Source organism: Mauremys mutica, chromosome 1 (assembly GCF_020497125.1).
Source record: "Mauremys mutica isolate MM-2020 ecotype Southern chromosome 1, ASM2049712v1, whole genome shotgun sequence".
NCBI classification, from domain to species: domain Eukaryota; kingdom Metazoa; phylum Chordata; order Testudines; family Geoemydidae; genus Mauremys; species Mauremys mutica.
Window position 1 is genome coordinate 139103619 of NC_059072.1, and position 19615 is coordinate 139123233.

General features: G+C 48.7%; 2 pseudogenes; one reads left to right on the forward strand and one right to left on the reverse strand.

Annotated features, from left to right (window-relative positions):
- Window positions 1-1807: 1807 nt before the first annotated feature.
- On the reverse strand, window positions 1808-2578 carry LOC123347062 (annotated as a pseudogene).
- A 1530-nt stretch (window positions 2579-4108) lies between these two features.
- Window positions 4109-15444, forward strand: LOC123347186 (annotated as a pseudogene).
- The last annotated feature ends 4171 nt before the right edge of the window (window positions 15445-19615 follow it).

A 19615-nucleotide genomic window follows, 5' to 3' on the forward strand; every position in this document is an offset into this window, starting at 1 on the left:
TTTCTCTTTTGCGGACACTACTCAACCTCGTTACATCTTTGTTGGGTGGTGGGAAGTAGCGATCACCCAGAGTCCCACTAGGGCCCTAACGTGAGCCCCTCTAAGGCTCTGACGTGTGCCTCCTCCTTCTATAAATCTCCACAGGTTGCACCTCAGACTGTGCATATAATCAGGTTAAAAGTGCATCACAATAGTGAAGCCATTGTCAAGATGATATTCTGTGCAGAGGATTTTAAGACAGCCTCTGTTACTGATCTGAGGCCTGAATGCCATAGGGATGTCCCACTCGAGAGCATTGAGGTGTGTGAAGAGGTCACCCTAACTGAAAAAAGAGAGGTCATGGCTGTGCTGCAACTTCACTGGCAGGTATTATCAAGCAGGCCAGCCAGGCTCAAAAAAGTTGCCTAAAATTAACACTGTGGGATCACAACCTGCATCCAGCAAAGCATACCACAGAACGGGTACATTGCAGCAGCAAGTTCATAAGGAGATGGCAAGCCTGCTGGACAGGGAATAATTAAACAGTCAAACAGTCCCTGAGATGAGGAGATCGTTTTGCTGATGTTTACAGGGAGCTCCTCACGAGTTTGGGGTCAGAATGGGAGAAAGCATGAAGGAGCCTGTTTGAAGATGTAACAAGAGAGTGATGGAGGCTGGCATCATGGGCCATCTAACTGGGAACATTCTGTGGCCTTAGACCAGGGGCCTGCAGGTGCCGCCCTTGAAGCTGCAGGGGCGGTGCTTGGGGCACGGGGAGCGTGTGGAGCTCCTGGCTTTCCCTATGCATAGAAGCCAGATTGGGGATGTGCTGCTGCTTCTGGGAGCCACACGGAGACATGGCACTCGCATTTTTGTCGCTCTTATCTGGACTCTGCAATTTGTCCACATCTTTCCTGAAAAGTGGTACCCAGAACTGGACACAATACTCCAGCTGAGGCCTAATCAGCGTGGACTAGAGCAGAAGAATCACTTCTTGTGTCTTGATTACAACACTCCTCTTACCTTCATATTACAAGTGACAAACAGGCAAAGGGAGATGAAATCTAGGTTTTGTAAAGGTATTTAGGCTACATAAATCCCATTGATTTCAATGGGAATTAGGAACTGAAATCCCTTTAAAAACTCTGGCCCTAAGTGATTTGCTCAAGGTCACAAAGGAAGTCTGCAGCGGAGGCGTAATTTAAACTCAGACCCCTCAAGTCTTAGGCGAGTGCGATAACCTCTGGACCATCCTTCCTGTCTCATGTGTGTATCTAATGACATGTTTCTGTCTATCTAACCCCAGACATAACTATGTCTCTGTCTATCTATCCCCATAGAAAAACATCCATCTGTCTAGTGTCTACCTGTCTGTCCTCGAACAGAAGCACCTGTTTGACTATCTATTTATAAAAACGCCTCTCCGTGTGCACCTCTCTTTATTTAATTGTACAGTGATTTTAGGTGGGGGCTGTGGGAACTGAGATAATAGCAGTGGCAAATGGAAATAATTACAGTCTGAGGATCTCCTCTTTATATCATCTGCTAAGTTAACCAATATAGTTCAAAAGGCAGTGGAACAAGCAGGAGGAGATGCCTATATTGCAGAAATCACATATCAGTGCATAAAGGAGAAGCTTTAACACAGTTACTGGACATTGTTTTTCAAGGGAAATGGCACCTTCCTTCATTATCTGGCTCAAGTTCCATTTCCATATTGTTTTCTTCTGTAAATCACATGATAGAAACTTCTGCACATTGACTTAATGAGTGAGAACTAGCTCATATCTGCACTCCAGTACTGATCAGAAAAAACCAGTCCCCATATTTACATACAGCGAGGAATAATTTTCTGGTGTATTGTCCTCCTCAGGGCATCCTTCACCTCCTTGTTCCTCAGGCTGTAGATCAGGGGGTTCATCATGGGGATCACAAGGGTATCAAACATGGCTACCATTTTCTCCCAGTCCACTGAGCTGCCAGACGAGGGTCATGAATATGTAAAGATCAGGGTCCCATATAAGAAGGAAATGACAGTCAGGTGGGAGGCGCAGGTGGAGAAGGCTTTGTGCCTTCCTGCCGTGGAGCGGATCCTCAGGATGGCAAAGATGATGTGAATGTAGGAGATGAGGATGGTGAAAATGGTGCCTATTGTTTCTATGGCTGCAAAGATAAAATACACTAGCTTATTGATGCGAAAGTCAGAGCAGGAGATTTCTTGGAGTGGGTGAATATCGCAGAAGAAATGATTGAGGACACTGGAGTGGCCAAAGGACAGACTGAATTCAGTACACGTATGCACAGTGGCATTGACAAAGGCGCATGGGGAAGAGCCAGCCACCAGCTGGAAGCAGACTCTCTTGGACAGGATGACATAATAAAGCAATGGGTTGCAGATGGCCACAAAGTGATCATAGGCCATCACAGCCAGGAGGCAAAGCTCATTGTTGGCACAGAAGGAGAAGAGGAAAAACTGAACCACACACCCAGGGAAAGAAATGTCTTCACTCTTCACTAGGGAACTGACCATCGCCTTGGGGGCAATCACAGAAGAGCAGACAACATTTAAGAGTGACAAGTTGCTGAGGAAAAAGTACATGGAGCTGTGGAGTTGGGAGTCAACCCTAATCAGCGCAATCACCCCGACATTCCCTATCAGGGGGCAGAAATGAATGGCAAAGAAGAACACAAAGAGGATGTTTTGTAGCTTTCAACTGTCGGTTATTCCCTGGAAAGTGAAGCCAGTCACTGTGATGCAGTTCCCTGGAGCCATTTCTCCTGTCACTGTGCTCGGTGCCAAAGAAGAGGCAGAGGAGGGTTGGGGATAGAAGCAATGGGTACCACACAAATAAATCTGATGTCCTGTGCAGACTCATTTTATCTCCTAAGATATCCCTAAACGGAAACATAATTTAGTCATAGATTCCAAAGCCTCTGCTGGGCACAATACAAAGTGGATGTAGAGCACTGGGCGAAAAGGTTTCTGAAAAGCCAACTTTGCTGTTTATCCAAGAGTTCAGAGTATGGGCTGTATGGCTTATGTGGAAGCCCATGGTCTTTAGCAAGTTCACAAATAGAAATCAGTGCCCCTCTGTCCATTTCACTGCAGGCAGGCAGGTGGGGATGGAGAGGATCAAACACCACTTGGATCAGTGCTCTCCATCCTAGCTCAGGCTTCGTTTGGTTTCCTTCATCCCCCCCACTCCCCAATCCTGGTAGCTTATTCTGGGAAGTTTCTCAGGCAGCCTGAATTCTCAATGGCCTTTCAGGAGAACTGGGAGTGCAAACCTGATAGGGCCTCCATAATAGCCAGGTGCCTACCAAATTCAGGGCTCACTTTGACTAATTTAAAAACCCTCTGGCCTTGAAATTGACCAGTGTCACCATTTCAGATGTTTCCATCTAACATTTCATGGTATTGTAACCATTGTTTATCCTCTGTTTCCTGGTCTCCTCAAATCACAACTGCTTGTCATTCTGGAAGGTGCCTTTTAGTGAATTACAAGCAATTGGGCTTAATATGGTGCTAAGTGTGTGAAATTTCATGGCCCATGAAACAGAGGCCAGATTAGGAGATCAAATTGTTTCACAACCGACGCCTCTGTGAAAAACTCAGTGTGGGGTGAGGAACAGACTCTGCTGTTTTACTGGGTAGCCTGCTTGCTCTCCAGAATCAATAATGAGCAAGTGGGGAGATCTGGGGGTGCAGCTCAAACGTCCAACCGGGCTGGCCAGGGGCAGACATCAGGCCTGCAAGGGAAAGGTGAGTGTGGCAGTGACTTCACAAAGGCCTTTGGCACGAACTCAGCCTACTGGGCAAATACGATGAGGCGGCTGTGACCTCACAGAGCTCCCTTGACAACAGCCAGGCAGGACAGGGATGCGGGACAGGGGGAACCTCAGAGACCCCTGTAGCCTTGCTGCAGCGAGCCTCCATCTCACGGTCTCTCTGAGAGGACCAAGAAAGGATTGGCGGGGAGGAGATTCTTTGTGAGGTTTTTTTCATTTCTGTGTGGATTTTGTCAAAAGAAGTCATCACCTGTGTAGAAGGTAAGAAAAATAGAGGCTCTATGTACAAGATGGGGGATTCTATCATGGGAAGCAGCGACCCTGAAAAAGGCTTGGGGTCATGGGGGATAATCAGCTGACCATGAGCTCCCAGTGGGATGCTGTGGCCAAAGTGGCAGAATCTCAGGTAGAAATAGAGAGGTTTCATATTTGCGTACTGGGCACTGGTTCAAGGACTTCTAAGAACATAAGAACGGCCATACTGGGTCAGAACAAAAGTCCATCTGGCCCAGTATCCTGTCTACTGACAGTGGCCAATGCCAGGTGCCCCAGAGGGAGTGGACCTAACAGTCAATGACCAAGTGATCTCTCTGCTGCCATCCATCTCCATCCTCTGACATACAGAGGCTAGCCATTAATGGACTTAACCACCATGAATTTATCCAGTTCTCTTTTAAATGCTATTATAGTGCTAGCCTTCACAACCTCCTCAGGTAAGGAGTTCCACAAGTTGACTGTGCGCCTTGTGAAGAAGAACTTCCTTTTATTTGTTTTAAACCTGCTGCCTAATCCCCCGCACCCTAATCCTCTGCCCCAGCCCTGAGCCCCCTGCATCATGAACCCCTCATCCTCAGCCCCAACCCTCATCCCCTCGCACCCTAATCATCTGCCCCAGCCCTGAGCGCCCCCGCATCATGAACCCCTCATCCTCAGCCCCAACCCTCTTCCCCCTGCACCCTGATCCTCTGCCCCAGCCCTGAGCCCCCACATCATGAACCCCTCATCCTCAGCCCCACAGCCCTCACCCTGCACTCCCTCCTATCCCCAAACTCCCTCCCAGAGCGTGCACCCCCTCCCAGAGCATGCACCCCCTCTCCCTTTCTACACCCCCACCCCCAGCCCAGAGCCTGCACCCAAACTCCATCCCAAAGCCTGCACCCCTCACCCCCTCCGGCACACCCATCCCCTGCCCCAGCCCGGAGCCTGCACCCAGCACCCAAATTCCCTCTCAGAGCCTGCACCCTTCCTGCACCCTAATCCCCAGCCCAGGACCTGCACCCCATACCTCCCCCCGAAACCCCGCCCAGAGACTTAGGTAGGTGGGGGCAGAGTTTGGGGGGGCAGAGATGGGGGAGCGGGTTCTGGGCACCACCAAAATTTCTACAAACTTGCCACCCATGATTATACTTTCTCCTTCCCTCCCTGGTGCAGAGACACCCAGTGCCCAGCTGGAGTGGGTTAAGGAGGAGGAAGAGGAGGAGTGGGTTGAGGAGTAGGAAGAGGAGGAGCAGGTTGAGGAGGAGGAAGAGGAGGAGGATGTGTCCCCTGAACAAGACACATCAGGGTCATCGAGCAGCACCTCCAGGGCAGAGATGAGGTACAAAAATCCCCCAGCTGTGCTGCCACCAAGTCTGTCCTGCTCCTTGTTCCATCCCCACCCAGGCAGGGGGGTCTTGTACCAGAGAATCCCTCGCCCGCAATTGGGGGACACATCTCCTCCATTATCTGGCATCCCAAAGTGGGGACATTTGTCCCACACAGGCCAGGTCTCCTCTCTCCGCAGACACTGTCCAAGTTACAACCCCTGTCTGTGCAGGGCGACACTGGTTTCGGGAAGGGGGCGGCTCTCCCTGTCCAACCCCATGGAGGTCTTGTGCCCTAGAGCTGGTTTGGGTTGGGCGGGGAGGTCCCAATGTAACAGGCTCTCTCTCTCTCTCCCCACCCCACTCCTAGCTGGTGGAGGAAAGGGCCAAACAGCTCCACTTCCTCCAAGCTGTCCCAAGTCTGTGCTTCTCAGCACAGCAGCAGGGGTGGGACACCCTGGAACCCCACTTTTCAAGAGCAGCCCTTGTGGAGAGCATTGCGGTGAGTGAGACCCCATGCCCGGCCTCTGGGGCGAGGGATCCAGATATGGGAGGAAGAGTTAGTGGGGCCGGAGTGGGAAGCTGAGGACAGGGGTTCCTGGGGCTGAAGTCTGGGGGGCAGGGAAGGGGATAATTGTGACACTGATCGGGAATTGGCAGTGGGGGAATTGTAAGACTAAAGGGGAGGGGAGGGAGGAATTGGGTGGGAGAGGGGGAAGGAAGTTTGATGGATGGGAGAAATGGGAGGCCCAGCTGGTTAGAGGTGGGGGTGACACTGGGTGTTTCTGCAGAGCACTTTGGCCTCCTCCCTCGGAAGTGCCTGTGGGTCTGCGGGGCCTGAGTCTCACACACAGTTTTGTTTCCTTGGGGTCTCCCAGGAGCTGATTGAAAATCTTCCCGTGGTGTCTGAGCCAAGCTCCGTCATGTCCAGCTCCATTGCCGCGGTTTACAATCTCAGGTACCAGATCCCTCCCATCCAGCTGCCCTAACCCTGGCGCTGATTGGGCCCAGAGCCGGGAGTCACAGATCCTCCTCCAGCTAGGTTACCCCCAGCTGTGGCTGTTCCCATCCCTCAGTAGAGGAGGCGGGAACATCCCCCCCTTTCCTGGCTGGGGGGTTGATTTCACTCCAGTAACGTTACAGTGTCTGCAGGGAGGGGATCACTGCGGGGAGGGGGTCATGTCCATGGCAGTGTCAGCACCACGCTGGAGCTGCAAAGTGTACAACAGGCTCCTCTCTCCTGCCAGCAAATTGAAGCCGCCGCTTGCCCTGGAGCTGGAATCACGTCTCCTGCGGCCTGTTCTCCACAGAATCTTTACCATGGGCACTGGGAGCGACACCCCCCACTTCCGGGTAGGTCCTGATCCTACTTCTCTGTCCCAGGAGCAGGCTCTGGTCCCTGCTCTCTCGCTTTGATGGAGCTGCTGAGAATAGGGGAGGGGTGAGCAGAGCTGGGAACAGGCCTAGGGTTGGGTGGGGGAATCCATCCCTCAGACATGGTGAGGGGTGGGAAGGAAATTTTGCTGGCTACCGGTGCCGTTAATACCCTTCGTTCTCATGGGTGTCTGAGTCTCTGATTGATCCTTGTTCCCTTGCAGCAGGAGGACATTAGAGTGAGGGTCATGGCCCAGCTATTTAACATCAGGTGCTTGTACCAGGTACCCAAAGCACTGCAGGGGCTGTGCTCTCTAGGACAGCCTTGAAGGGCCTCTCCTTCACATGACCTGAAGCTCTCACTCCCTGCCGCAGGTACTGCTCTGTCTCACTGTGGGGGAAGGGCCGGGGGGAGCGGCCATAGAGCCCACAGCACTGAGAGAAACCAAAGCCAAGTATCTCACTCTCAACACCATGCCCCACCCCGACCCCTGGAGCTGCGGCCAGGCGAGATACTGGTTTGGAAGAATCAGGCTGTCCGGGCTGTGGGGCTGGCCCAGAAATGAGAGCATCCGCAGAACCAGGGGTTATGCTTAATAGCCATTGCAGTCTGGGAGGGGTGGCTTGACAGGGAGCCCCTCCCCTGTCATCACTGCTCAGACCTTTTCATGGCCCGGTCCTCTCTGATGCAGCGAATGTCTGACCATCCCTCACCTGGGGCCCAATCCACCCACCTAGTAGCTGAACCCTTCCCAGCCAGGAATGAAACTCCCCCCTAACACTGGAGCAGGGGAGGATCCTCCCCATCTGGCAGGTGGGAACTGAGACGTAGGGGAAGGGCTGTGGTCCTGGTCACACAATCCTGGGTGTAGATCTGGGAAGTGGACTGGGTCCCAGACTAGAGCCTTTCCCCCAGGGGCACCTTTGCTTTCTGCTCTTTATTCTCCCGTCCGGCTAGGGGGTCTGTGAGAGTGAAATGAACAGGGAGGGTGATGACATCCTGGCACATAGCCTGGATGGGAGCTCCCCTTGTCATCCAGCTGTCCTTCTGTTATTCCTAGGAAGGGAGTCCCACAATTAGGGGTCTCTAGGGCTCCAATAAGTGATCCTCATTCCCACCCGCATGTACCACCCTGCCCTGCCCTGCCCTCTGGTTTCTTCACTGTTAACTCTGGCTTGACTCTTGGCTCCAGTCTCTGGCTTTGTCTTTGGTGTGACCCTTCTTGGCTCCAGATTTTGGTTATGAACTCTGGGTCAGTATTCTCCTTGCCCTTCTCTAGCCTCACTCCAGGCCCACCAGGCACCAGCTCCAGCTTCAGCATTGCCTCTTCCTCCTGATCTTCCCCAATCCCTCGGATTTTGACTACTCGGATTTAACCTTCGGCCTGTATCTGAACTTTGGCTTGGCATGGACTTGGCTGATCTTTGGTCTGACCACCCGGCTTCGACCTCTGGCTTAGACTTAGACACTGGCTCTGGTATTGCCTAGACATACTCAACAATTCTTGACTCGGACACCCAGCAGTAGTATAAGCGTCCTACCATCAATCAAACCCTAACCCTGCCACTTGTCACTGGAAGTCCCTGCCTGTGGGGGGTATTACTTCCGGGGTCAAGGTGGTTACATGACTGGAAGCAAGTTGTGTCATGTGCCCCTTCTACAAACTCCTCCCACTGCCCTCTACCAATTAGGATGGGATTTGCCCCAATAGGACTACCGCAAGAGGAGATTTTGACCAATCAGGACAAGTTCCGGGGCAGGAAAGTGCCTGAAAGTGGGCCATATGACACCACTAAGAACTGATCCCAAGGCCCTCTGCCAATCAGAGTGCAGCGCTATTACCCCATAAGTCCCAGCACCAGACAGAGGAGGCCATCTCTTACCAAGGACACGTGTTTTAGAAATCATGGAAAGGCTGCTGAGAGGAAATATGGACTCCTTCACCATCCCTGTGAGAACTTCGGACTTTGTCCTAGCCATGAGGGTCTTTGACCATCCATAGAGAAAGATCTACATCAGCGACAGTCCCGAGGAGGAGGAGGGAGTGACCAAGGGGAGTCTTTTGACCCAGCCATAGCTCAGTGGTTTGAGCATTGGCCTGCTAAACCCAGAGTTGTGAGTTCAATCCTTGAGGAGGCCACTTAGGGATCTGGGGCAAAAATTGGTCCTGCTAGTGAAGGCAGGGGGCTGGACTCGATGACCCTTCAAGGTCCCTTCCAGTTCTAGAAGATTGATTGGTATATTGGATACGCCGGAACCCAAGCCCAAAACCCAAATGCTTGTGAGACACCCTGATGAGCATGGTGGCCTCTCTTTGTTCACCCCCTTAGAGGTGGAATGCAACTGCGGCTTGGGGGAGTCACTGGCGAACAAGGTGAACACAGGTAAATGAATGATTAAGATGTGACAGTCGAGGTTGTGGAGTGTTCCAATAGATCTCTGTTGGCCACATTGCCCGTGATGGAAGATGGTACATTTAGTTCTGCCATGACATCCATAGAATCATAGAATCTCAGGGTTGGAAGGGACCTCAGGAGGTCATCTAGTCCAACCCCCTGCTCAAAGCAGGACCAAACCCCACTAAATCATCCCAGCCAGGGCTTTGTCAAGCCTGACCTTAAAAACCTCTAAGGAAGGAGATTCCACTACCTCCCTAGGTAACCCATTCCAGTGCTTCACCACCCTACTAGTGAAAAAGTTTTTCCTAATGTCCAACCTAAACCTCCCCCTCTGCAACTTGAGACCATTACTCCTTGTTCTGTCATCTTCTATCACTGAGAACAGTCTAGCTCCATCCTCTTTGGAACCCCCTTTCAGGTAGTTGAAAGCAGCTATCAAATCCCCCCTCATTCTTCTCTTCTGCAGACTAAACAATCCCAGTTCCCTCAGCCTCTCCTCATAAGTCATGTGCTCCAGCCCCCTAATCATTTTTGTTGCCCTCTGCTGGACTCTCTCCAATTTATCCACATCCTTCTTGTAGTGTGGGGCCCAAAACTGGACACAGTACTCCAAATGAGGCCTCACCAGTGCTGAATAGAGGGGAATGATCACATCCCTCGATCTGCTGGAAATGCCCCTACTTATACAACCCAAAATGCCATTAGCCTTCTTGGCAACAAGGGCACAATGTTGACTCATATTCAGCTTTTTGTCCACCGTAACCCCTAGGTCCTTTTCTGCAGAACTGCTGCCCAGCCATTCGGTCCCTAGTCTATAGCAGTGCATGGGATTCTTCCGTCCTAAGTGCAGGACTCTGCACTTGTCCTTGTTGAACCTCATCATATTTCTTTTGGCCCAATCCTCTAATTTGTCTAGGTCCCTCTGTATCCTATCCCTACCCTCCAGCAAATCAACCACTCCTCCCAGTTTAGTGTCATCTGCAAACTTGCTAAGGGTGCAGTCCACACCATCCTCCAGATCGTTAGTGAAGATATTGAATAAAACCGGCCCCAGCACCGACCCTTGGGGCACTCCACTTGATACCGGCTGCTAACTAGACATGGAACCATTGATCACTACCTGTTGAGCCCGACCATCTAGCCAGTTTTCTATCCACCTTACCGTCCATTCATCCAGCCCAGACTTCTTTAACTTGCTGGCAAGAATACTGTGAGAGACTGTATCAAAAGCTTTGCTAAAGTCCAGAAATAGCACATCCACTGCTTTCCCCTCATCCACAGAGCTGGTTATCTCATCATAGAAGGCAATTAGGTTAGTCAGGCATCACTTGCCCTTGCTGAATCCATGCTGACTGTTCCTGATCACTTTCCCCTCCTTTAAGTGGTTCAGGATTGATTCCTTGAGGACCTGTTCCATGATTTTTCCAGGGACTGAGGTGAGACTGACTGGCCTGTAGTTCGCTGCATCTTCCTTCTTCCCTTTTTTAAAGATGGGCACTACATTAGCTTTTTTCCAGTCGTCCGGGACCTCCCCCGCTCGCCATGATTTTTCAAAGATAATGGCCAATGGCTCTGCAATCTCATTGGCCAACTCCTTTAGCACCCTCGGATGCAGCGCATCTGGCCCCATGGACTTGTGCTCGTACAGCTTTCCTAAATAGTCCCGAACTACTTCTTTCTCCACAGAGAGCTGGTCACCTCCTCCCCATACCGTGCTACAGAGTGCAGCTGTCTGGGAGCTGACCTTGTCTGTGAAGACAGAGGCAAAAAAGCATTTAGTACACTAGCTTTCTCCACATCCTCCATCACTAGGGTCCCTCCCTCATTCAGCAAGGGGCCAACACTTGCCTTGACTTTCTTCTTGTTGCTAACATTCCTAAAGAAACCCTTCTTGTTACTCCTAACATCTCCGGCTAGCTGCAACTCCAAGTGTGATTTGGCCTTCCTAATTTCACACCTGCATGCCTGAGCAATACTTTTATACTCCTCCCTGGTTATTTGTCCAATCTTCCACTTCTTGTAAGCTGTTTTCTTGTGTTTAAGACGAGCAAGGATTTCACTGTTAAGCCAAGCTGGTCGCCTGCCATATTTACTTTTCTTCCTACACATCGGGATGGTTTGTTCCTGCAACCTCAATAAGGTTTCTTTAAAATACAGCCAGCTTTCCTCGACTCCTTTCCCCATCATGTTATTCTCCCATAAACACATCCCATCTTTTATGTACATGTCTGCTAGGAACAGAACGCGTCTGGGTGACGGCTCTGACTAAGTTGAGCATGTTAGAACCATTAACTACAGAGCCTTTGTTCACAAAAGCCCCTTTATCGTTCCATGAAGAGAGATTTTTATCCTGGCCCAGCTTCTTTAGCAATACTAATGCATTTTTCTTATAACGCTTATTCATATTATCCAACACCTCCTGAGCAACAGAGTCTGAGGTCTTTGGTGTTTCTGGGCATTTGGCAGTTACATTCTGTTCCTGTTCTGGTAGATACAGACTGATTTTCACTTTATCCGCATCGCTCTGCTTCATGTACATTAGGTACCTTAAAGTTTAGCCTTTTAGTATTCAGCTACATCAGTTCTTTGAAGAACAGACTTCATTTCAGCATCCAGTAAGCGAGTTGCAGTCATTCATTAGCCCCCCTGAGGATACAGAGGTCACCAGTGTTCTGAACAAAGTGTCATATTTTTCCCAGTTCTTTTCAGAATGCCATTCTTTTAGCCCCCCCGAGGATACAGCATCCATCAGTTTTCTGAATGAAGCATCAAACTCTTCCCAAATACTAGTATATAGGGGAGCTGTGATGAGCTTATGGTTTTGGGAGAATGGTTTGTCAGTCCTTGGTTTTTTATTCACAACCCCTAGAGCGCATGCTCCAGGTTTGTGAATGTGTGTGGTTTTGCGCATGTTCAGAACCCCTAGTGTGTGTGCTCTGGGTTTGTGAATGTGGGCGTTTTTGCTCACAGTTTTCTCTGGGTTTGGTGTGGCAGTGGCCGCTGAAGAACTGGAGTTGTGATTGTGTGGTTGTTTATTTTTTTACTAGAGTCTTGTTTTGCCCTTGGGTTTGACGTATATGAGGTTTGGACTGCCCGGATGCTTCATCTGTACTCTTGTGCTGTTTTGTGTTGTTAAAGATCTCAAAGCAACTTCCTGGTTCTTTGGCGGTTCTGGAGGAGGTGTCCTTGTAGCTCTGACTACAGCATTGTCAGAAAAGTTGCCCATTCCTCTGGGGGAGTGGGGGGGGGACCATTTTACAAAACTGAACTTTACCATCTTTCTCACCCACACCTTTGTATTTACTTAAAATACAAAACCTCATAGAACAACCAAAGCAATAAGCAAAATATATTTACTGGGCTTCATCCATCCATCAGTCACTGATGCTGGTGAATTTTCCTTATCAGCTGTCTCTTTCCTTTTTCTTTTGAGCTTGTTTTCCCTCTGGTCTAAGGATCTCTCCTGTTTTGACCGTACTGTGGAGCAAACAACATTATTATAAAACACATGAAACCATCTTGTAAACTTAAAAACTAAATATTCATTAGGGTGTTTTTCTATTTAAAAAGTCATAGCTTTAAAACAAATAATCCATTTCAGGCTGTACAGCAAACACAGGTTTTGAGTTTATTTCTACCACTTAAAAACAAAACAAAAAAACACAAACACATTTTTTTAAATACATCTCATTTTGCAGAATAAAAAAACAAACTGCTTTTAAAATTCATTTACAACCACATTTTGCACAGTACAAAACCCTGTTGTTTTGAAACAAACAAAATACTTTTAAAAAATCTACACCTATACCTGCACAGACCCCTCTCACACACAAAACAGCAGCTTTATAAAACACACCAAACCAAGTATGCAGCCATATACTTTTCAATAACTCCCCCATGCATTTAAAAGCCAGTTGCAAAAAAGTTCCCTTTCACTATGGGGTAACTAGAGCATGTGCAACCTCTGCACTGATTTCATATCATTAGCTGTTGCCCTGAATTGATCAATTAATAGAAACATAAAACTCAGGTCTTGGCAGGTAAACTTTACTTCACCTCTAAGAGGGAGCAATATCTAGTGGTTAAAGCATCTGACTTTGAGTTAGGAAATGTTGGTTTGAGTCTTGGCGCTGCCATTCACTTGCTGTGTGACTATGCAGGTCACTTAACATGTGTCTCAGATGACCATGCTTTTAAAGGGAAAAAACTGGCACACATTCATGGGGACATCTTTTAGGGCTGCAAAGAATCAGACAAAAGGATACTTTTATTTGTAAGTGTGCTGATGTCACCACTGCCAGCGTCTGACCCAGGGAGACCTGCGTATTTTGGAGTGGAGGATTTTTTGCAATACTTTAGTGTTCTGCATTTATTGTGAAACATTGAACAAGTGTCATCAACAGTCGCTCTGAGCAAAGGAACAGCTTTAATAGCGTTTGCTTTCATTCAAGTTCTCTTCATTCCAGACATTGTTCATTACACTGAAAGCTCATTCCATGGGCTGTTTGTTCTCAGTAAACAGTAGAAATTCTACTCAGCATAGCAATGCATCTTGAACAAGCATCGTGTAGCTATAAAAAAAACAAATATTTTGGCTGATGAAATGAAAAAAAACCCAACAGGATATTTCAATTATCCTGGGGCATCATAAGAAAAACCAAGACTATCCTGGTTGAAATAGGTTGTATGGTTACTTTATAGTTACTTTACATGTAAATTGGGGATATTTACTTCTCCCTTACAGAGCTGTTGTAAGGCTATGCTCAGGAGCGCCGGTGCCCCCGACAGAGGCAGCGGAAGGTCCCGCCCCCAAAATACCGCCAATGACCGCCTAAATGTCTAGGTCACCTAATGGGTTGCGCCAGCCCTGGCTATGCTCATTAATATCTGAATTGCATTGAGAGCCTCAAATGGAAGGCACTCTGAAGTATCGTTTTAAAGTGGTGATTTTGACAGTACCTTGCTAATCATAGATCTGAGATGAGCCTCTAGAACTAGTGCTGCTAATTCTTCCTACACCTTCCAAAACTCACGGAGGTACAGTGAGACAAGATGTTCCTTCTCGGTTCCCATATTTCCAGAACTGTGCTCCACTGCAGGAGAAAATGACCTAAAATGCTTCTGAAATTGTATTTTCTATGTGATTTCCCAGCCCAGCAGGGTGGAAAGCATAGAATAGGTGGAAACAGAAAACTGGTCAATTATCTGAAACAGAAGCTAATCACTTATTTACTGCAAATGAGTACTGACTAAAAACTGAGATCTCTAAAATGTGTTGCTGGAGTGTTGGCTGTTTTTTTCAGTATGATCCCAGTTCTAGTGGTATAACAACTGTATTTCAGTCAGACTGGAACTGCTACAGAACTGAAATCCATGTGCTGTTTACATGGTGCAAGGAAAATCTTTGACAAAAATATGTATATTTTTCTGTTCTTGCAACAATGCTAATTCTTATAAAGCGCATACACTAAAGCCTCTCTCCTAATTATGCCATTTGAAAAGCCTGCATGTTCTCTTTGCTTACAGGAAGCTGTGGTCATGGTGGAATTGTGAATATCAGCCAGCCCTATATTGTACAGCTGAACTGGAGAGGATTTTCCTTCAAATATGGTTCCTGGGGTAGGGATTACTCTCTTTGGATTCCGCAGAAGGACCTATACTGGGTTGCACCTTTGAACACAGATGGGAGACTCTTAGAATATTACAGACTTCATAATTCCTACGATGATTTGCTGCTATTAAAAATGCTAGAGAGTTAAAAATTCAATATGGGGAAGGCAGTGGCACTGCAGTTTACAATAACTTCATGTATTACAATGTATATAATTCAAGCAAGCTCAATTTAAACAGAAACACATTGGCTGTGAGGAAAAATCTGCCGAATGCTGCTTATGGTAACCGTTTCTCTTATGCTGGTGTTGGGTGGCAAGATATGGACTTTGCAGTGGATGAAAGTGGATAGTGGGTAATTTATTCAACCGAGGACAACACAGGGAACATTATGATTAGCAAACTCAACGAGACCACACTTGATGTGCTCCATACTTGGAATACAAGGCATTACAAGCCATCCATTTCCAACACTTTCATCATATGTGGTATTCTATATGCCACAAGACCTGTCAACACTTGGGAAGAGGAAATATTTTACACATACAACACAAACACTGAACAGGAAGATAAAATTAGCATAATTATGGATAAAATGTTAGAAACAATTCAAAGTATCAACTATAACCCCTCAGACCAAGTCCTGTACATTTACAATGATGGCTACCTTGTTAAATACAATCTCATTTTTCAACCTGTGTTACACTGATATGAATATACACAATTAGAGATCACAGAAAGTCCGATTTTATATCCCTTTGGACAATGTGAAAGTTGAAGTAGGCCCTAATCCTACCAAGAGTAGCTCCAGGCTATAAGGTTTATTACCATGAGCTGTCCCATTGAAGGATAATAAGCTCTATGCCTGGTAACAATTGGTTGCAAGATTAGGTTCATAGCTTTTTAACTGGTGTTCAGATACAGTGGAAACACGAGTACTAGAAATGCCTCTGCTATAAATATTAAATAGATGACTTAGTGACGGGCAGACCATGTATCATGATAGGGAGATTGCTCACACACTGATGTGCATTTGAAGGAATGTCTGTATTTGGATAACACATGGAAACTGCACTGCTGTTTTGACAGCTCAAAGTATACAAGGCCATAAATATCATATTATGCATTGGCCTCAAATAATTACTAAAAGATTAAAATCAGAGGAGAATTAGCACTTGATCTTTAAAGAGCAGCCATGGGTTAAGCTGAAGCTGTGGTTGCCTTGGCTCCTTCTTGCAACCCATCAATGTATTTTAGATGGCAGGGCTCCAATGCATTACTTTCCTAAAGTTGCACTTCATGGAAAAGCCTTATTAAACATTTTTGGACAGTTTTATTTTCTTAGCACTGTGTCCTGGGGGCCTGATCCAAAGCCCAGTGAAAGCAGTCCCTTGGTATATGGCACATGCTGCAGTAGAACATAAGCTATGCCATCCTACATGCTCCATTTAGTCCCAGAGTCCATTTAGTCTGCAATTTACTATGATCTCAATTAGCATCTTTCAAAAACACTCTGAAAACAAGGAGCCAAATTAATTGTCAGTATAATTCCATTGGCATCAATTACCTTACATCGGGGGTAAATCTGGCGCATGATCTATCAGTTACAGAATACTGAATTTGGAACAAAATCATATGCTCTTTATTTTTAAAATGCCACAAGATTTTTATCAATATCTGTACTGTAATTGTGTCAGAAATAATGAGATGAACAGTTACGAAAATGCAGTAAATGTTTGCTGGTTGTCTTCTATTAATTCTGTCTTTGTTTTATAATCTGGATCAATAGATGTGAATGATTAATTTTTGTTTAATAGTGTTATGAAAATCCAAACCTTATAGTTGTTTGTCATTGCACAACAGCTGGGAAATTTTTGGGATGCAGCAAGAAGCCAGCTTCACCAAATGATATTAGAAACAGAAATCATATTCCTTTGGGCTTAAAGTGTTTAAGAGTTCCTGGAACAACACAAAGGTGTGAATTAATATGTCAGTAACTAGAGGAGGGACTTTATTTCCACCCACTGATATATGTTCACCGGTTAGATTAACATTCTCCACCAAGTTGAGATGTTACTTGAGAGGTCTGAGGCTGGTTACACATTTTTAAGTCAGGTGCTGCCACTTACCAGGTATCTGCATCAGTTCCCTGAAAAAAGAACAGGAGTACTTGTGGCACCTTAGAGACTAACAAATTTATTTCAGCATGAGCTTTCCTGAGCTACAGCTCATTTCTTCGGATGCATCTGAAGAAGTGAGCTGTAGCTCACGAAAGCTCATGCTGAAATAAATTTGTTAGTCTCTAAGGTGCCACAAGTACTCCTGTTCTTTTTGCGGATACAGACTAACACGGCTGCTACTCTGAAACTTGTCAGTTCCCTGAAAGTGTGTGAAATGAATTTGAAATCCAGCCATCACTGGTGCAGTAATCTGATCCATGAGAATGGGTCTTTAAAGAATTCATAATAGTTCAACTGAGGGTTGGTTTAACTATAAAAAAATAAAAGACAGCAGAGCATTTCTTGCTTCACATTTTTTGGGATGGTGTAAGGGTCCGTGTACGGGTCCCCTTGTCAGGTGAGGGGTCACTTCGCCTTCGGGGCGCCTGGGAACCAGGCCGCCCCACTCCAGGAGGCTGAGTAGCAGTTCAGTCTTGAAGTCCACGCCCTCGGTCAGGGCGGGGCAACAAACACCAGTTCAGGGGCTCAGACCCTCAGGCAGGGGCTGAGCAAATGAACAGTTCAAGTCTGTAAAGCCCAAGCCCTGGCTCAGGGCGGGGCAGCAACAGATACAGGGCTTAGACCCTCAGGCAGGGCTGAGCAGCCCACAGGTAAGTCCAGGCTTCTAAGCCTGAGCGTTGGGGGTGAGGGGGAGTCTGCCACCCGTAAGTAGGGAGAGGCAGGGGGGGACGCAGGCCCACCCACTCCACTGCGTCCCGGCCCGGGGCCCTAGCAGCGGCGTGGATCTGCTGCAGTCAGTGGGGATCCTGGCTGCAACACACTGATATAGGCTCAGTGTCGGCTACAGCCAGACTGGGGTCGGCTATCCCTGGGCCAACTCCAATCTCCCCCTCCACTGGTACCTGTGTTGTCATGGCTTCGGCAGGGGGGGTCCACCAGCATCGGCTCCTCAGGATACGGGTGCACGGGCGGGCTCGACTCCTCCTCAGGGTACCGGGCTCGGGGCAGGCTCGGCGAGTCCTCCTCAGGGTACTGGGCTCAGGGAAGGCTCAGTTCAGCAGGAGCTCGGGCACCAGCGTCTGTCCTCTCCAGCGGCCAGGCCGCAACTGAGCGCTAGCCCGGGCCTTTATACTTCCTGTCCTGCCCCTTGACTTCCGGGGGGGCGGGGACAGGCGGTGGTGGCTCCGCCCACTGAGGCGGCTGTTCTGGCTCATCCCTCTCACGTGCGGCTGGGAGCCAGGCCGCCTCACTCCACACCCGCCCACGCAAGTCCGGCTCCCGTGCAGCGGGGCCGGACCCGTCCATGCTTCCCAGCTGGGAAAGAAAGTCCGCATTCGCGTGGTCCTTCCCAGCTCTGTAGAGGACCGTAAAGGCGTAAGGCTGTAGCGCTAGGTACCACCTCTGCAGCCTCATGTTGTGGTCTTTCATTCGGGCCAACCATTGGAGCGCAGCGTGGTCTGTAACTAGTGTGAATGGGGCTCCCAGGAGATAATACTGGAGGGCGTCGCACGCCCATTTTATAGCAAGGGCCTCTTTCTCCACCACTGCGTAGTTCTTCTCCCTGGGGAATAGCTTCCGGCTGATATAGATGACCGGGTGTTCTTCCCCATTGACCTCTTGGGAGAGGACCGCGCCGAGTCCCGCCTCCGAGGCGTCGGTCTGGAGGATAAAGGCCCGATCAAAATCAGGGCTGCAGAGGACGGGTTCACGGCAGAGGCTGTCCTTGAGGGTCTGCAATGCTGCGTCGCACTCCTGGGTCCACCGTATCTGTCGGGGACTGTCCTTGGCCAGCAATCCAGTCAAGGGGGGCTGCGATGGTCGCGAACCGAGGGATGAAACGTCGATAGTAGCCAGCCAGCCCCAGGAACTGGCGTACCTGGCGCTTGGTAGTTGGCGGGGGGCAGGTGGCAATAGCCTGAACCTTCCCTATGAGGGGTTTTACCAGTCCATTTCCGACGGTATACCCCAGGTAGTTTGTCTCTTGCCACCTGATTCGACATTTCTTTGGGTTGGCTGTCAGCCCGGCAGCCCGCAGAGACCTCAGGGCTCCCATTGACAGCTATAAATGACGACGTCATCCAGGTATGCGGCGGCGTAGTCCTGGTGGGGCTGGAGGAGGTGGTCCATCAGCCGCTGAAATGTGGCCGGGGCCCCATGGAGGCCGAAGGGCATTCTGGTGAATTGGTACAGGCCCATGGGGGTGGCAAAAGTGGTCTTCTCCCGGGAGGCCAGTTCGAGTGGGATCTGCCAATACCCCTTGCTCAGATCCAGAGTAGTGATGTATCGGGCTTCTCCCAACCGGCCGAGCAACTAATCTACTTGGGGCATCGGGTACGCATCGAACTTCGAGATGGCGTTGACGCGCCTGAAATCAGTGCAGAACTGTCTGCTGCCATCCAGCTTGGGGACTAGGACAATTGGACTGCGCCATTCACTCTGGGCTGGTTCGATGACCCCTAAGTCCAACATGGCTCGTACCTCTTCCTCGATGATCGGCCGCATGTGGTAGGGCAAAGGCCTGGCTGCACCTCGGATTACCATGCCTGGCTCTGTCTGGATGGTGTGCTGGACAAGAGTGGTGCACCCCAGATGGGTTGTGAAGGTGTGGGGGAATGCCAACAAGAGAGACTGGGTTTGTTTAAGTTGCTCTGTCGTTAGGGTTGGTCCGAGCTGGGGGCCTTCGGAGTCCACTGGTTCTGC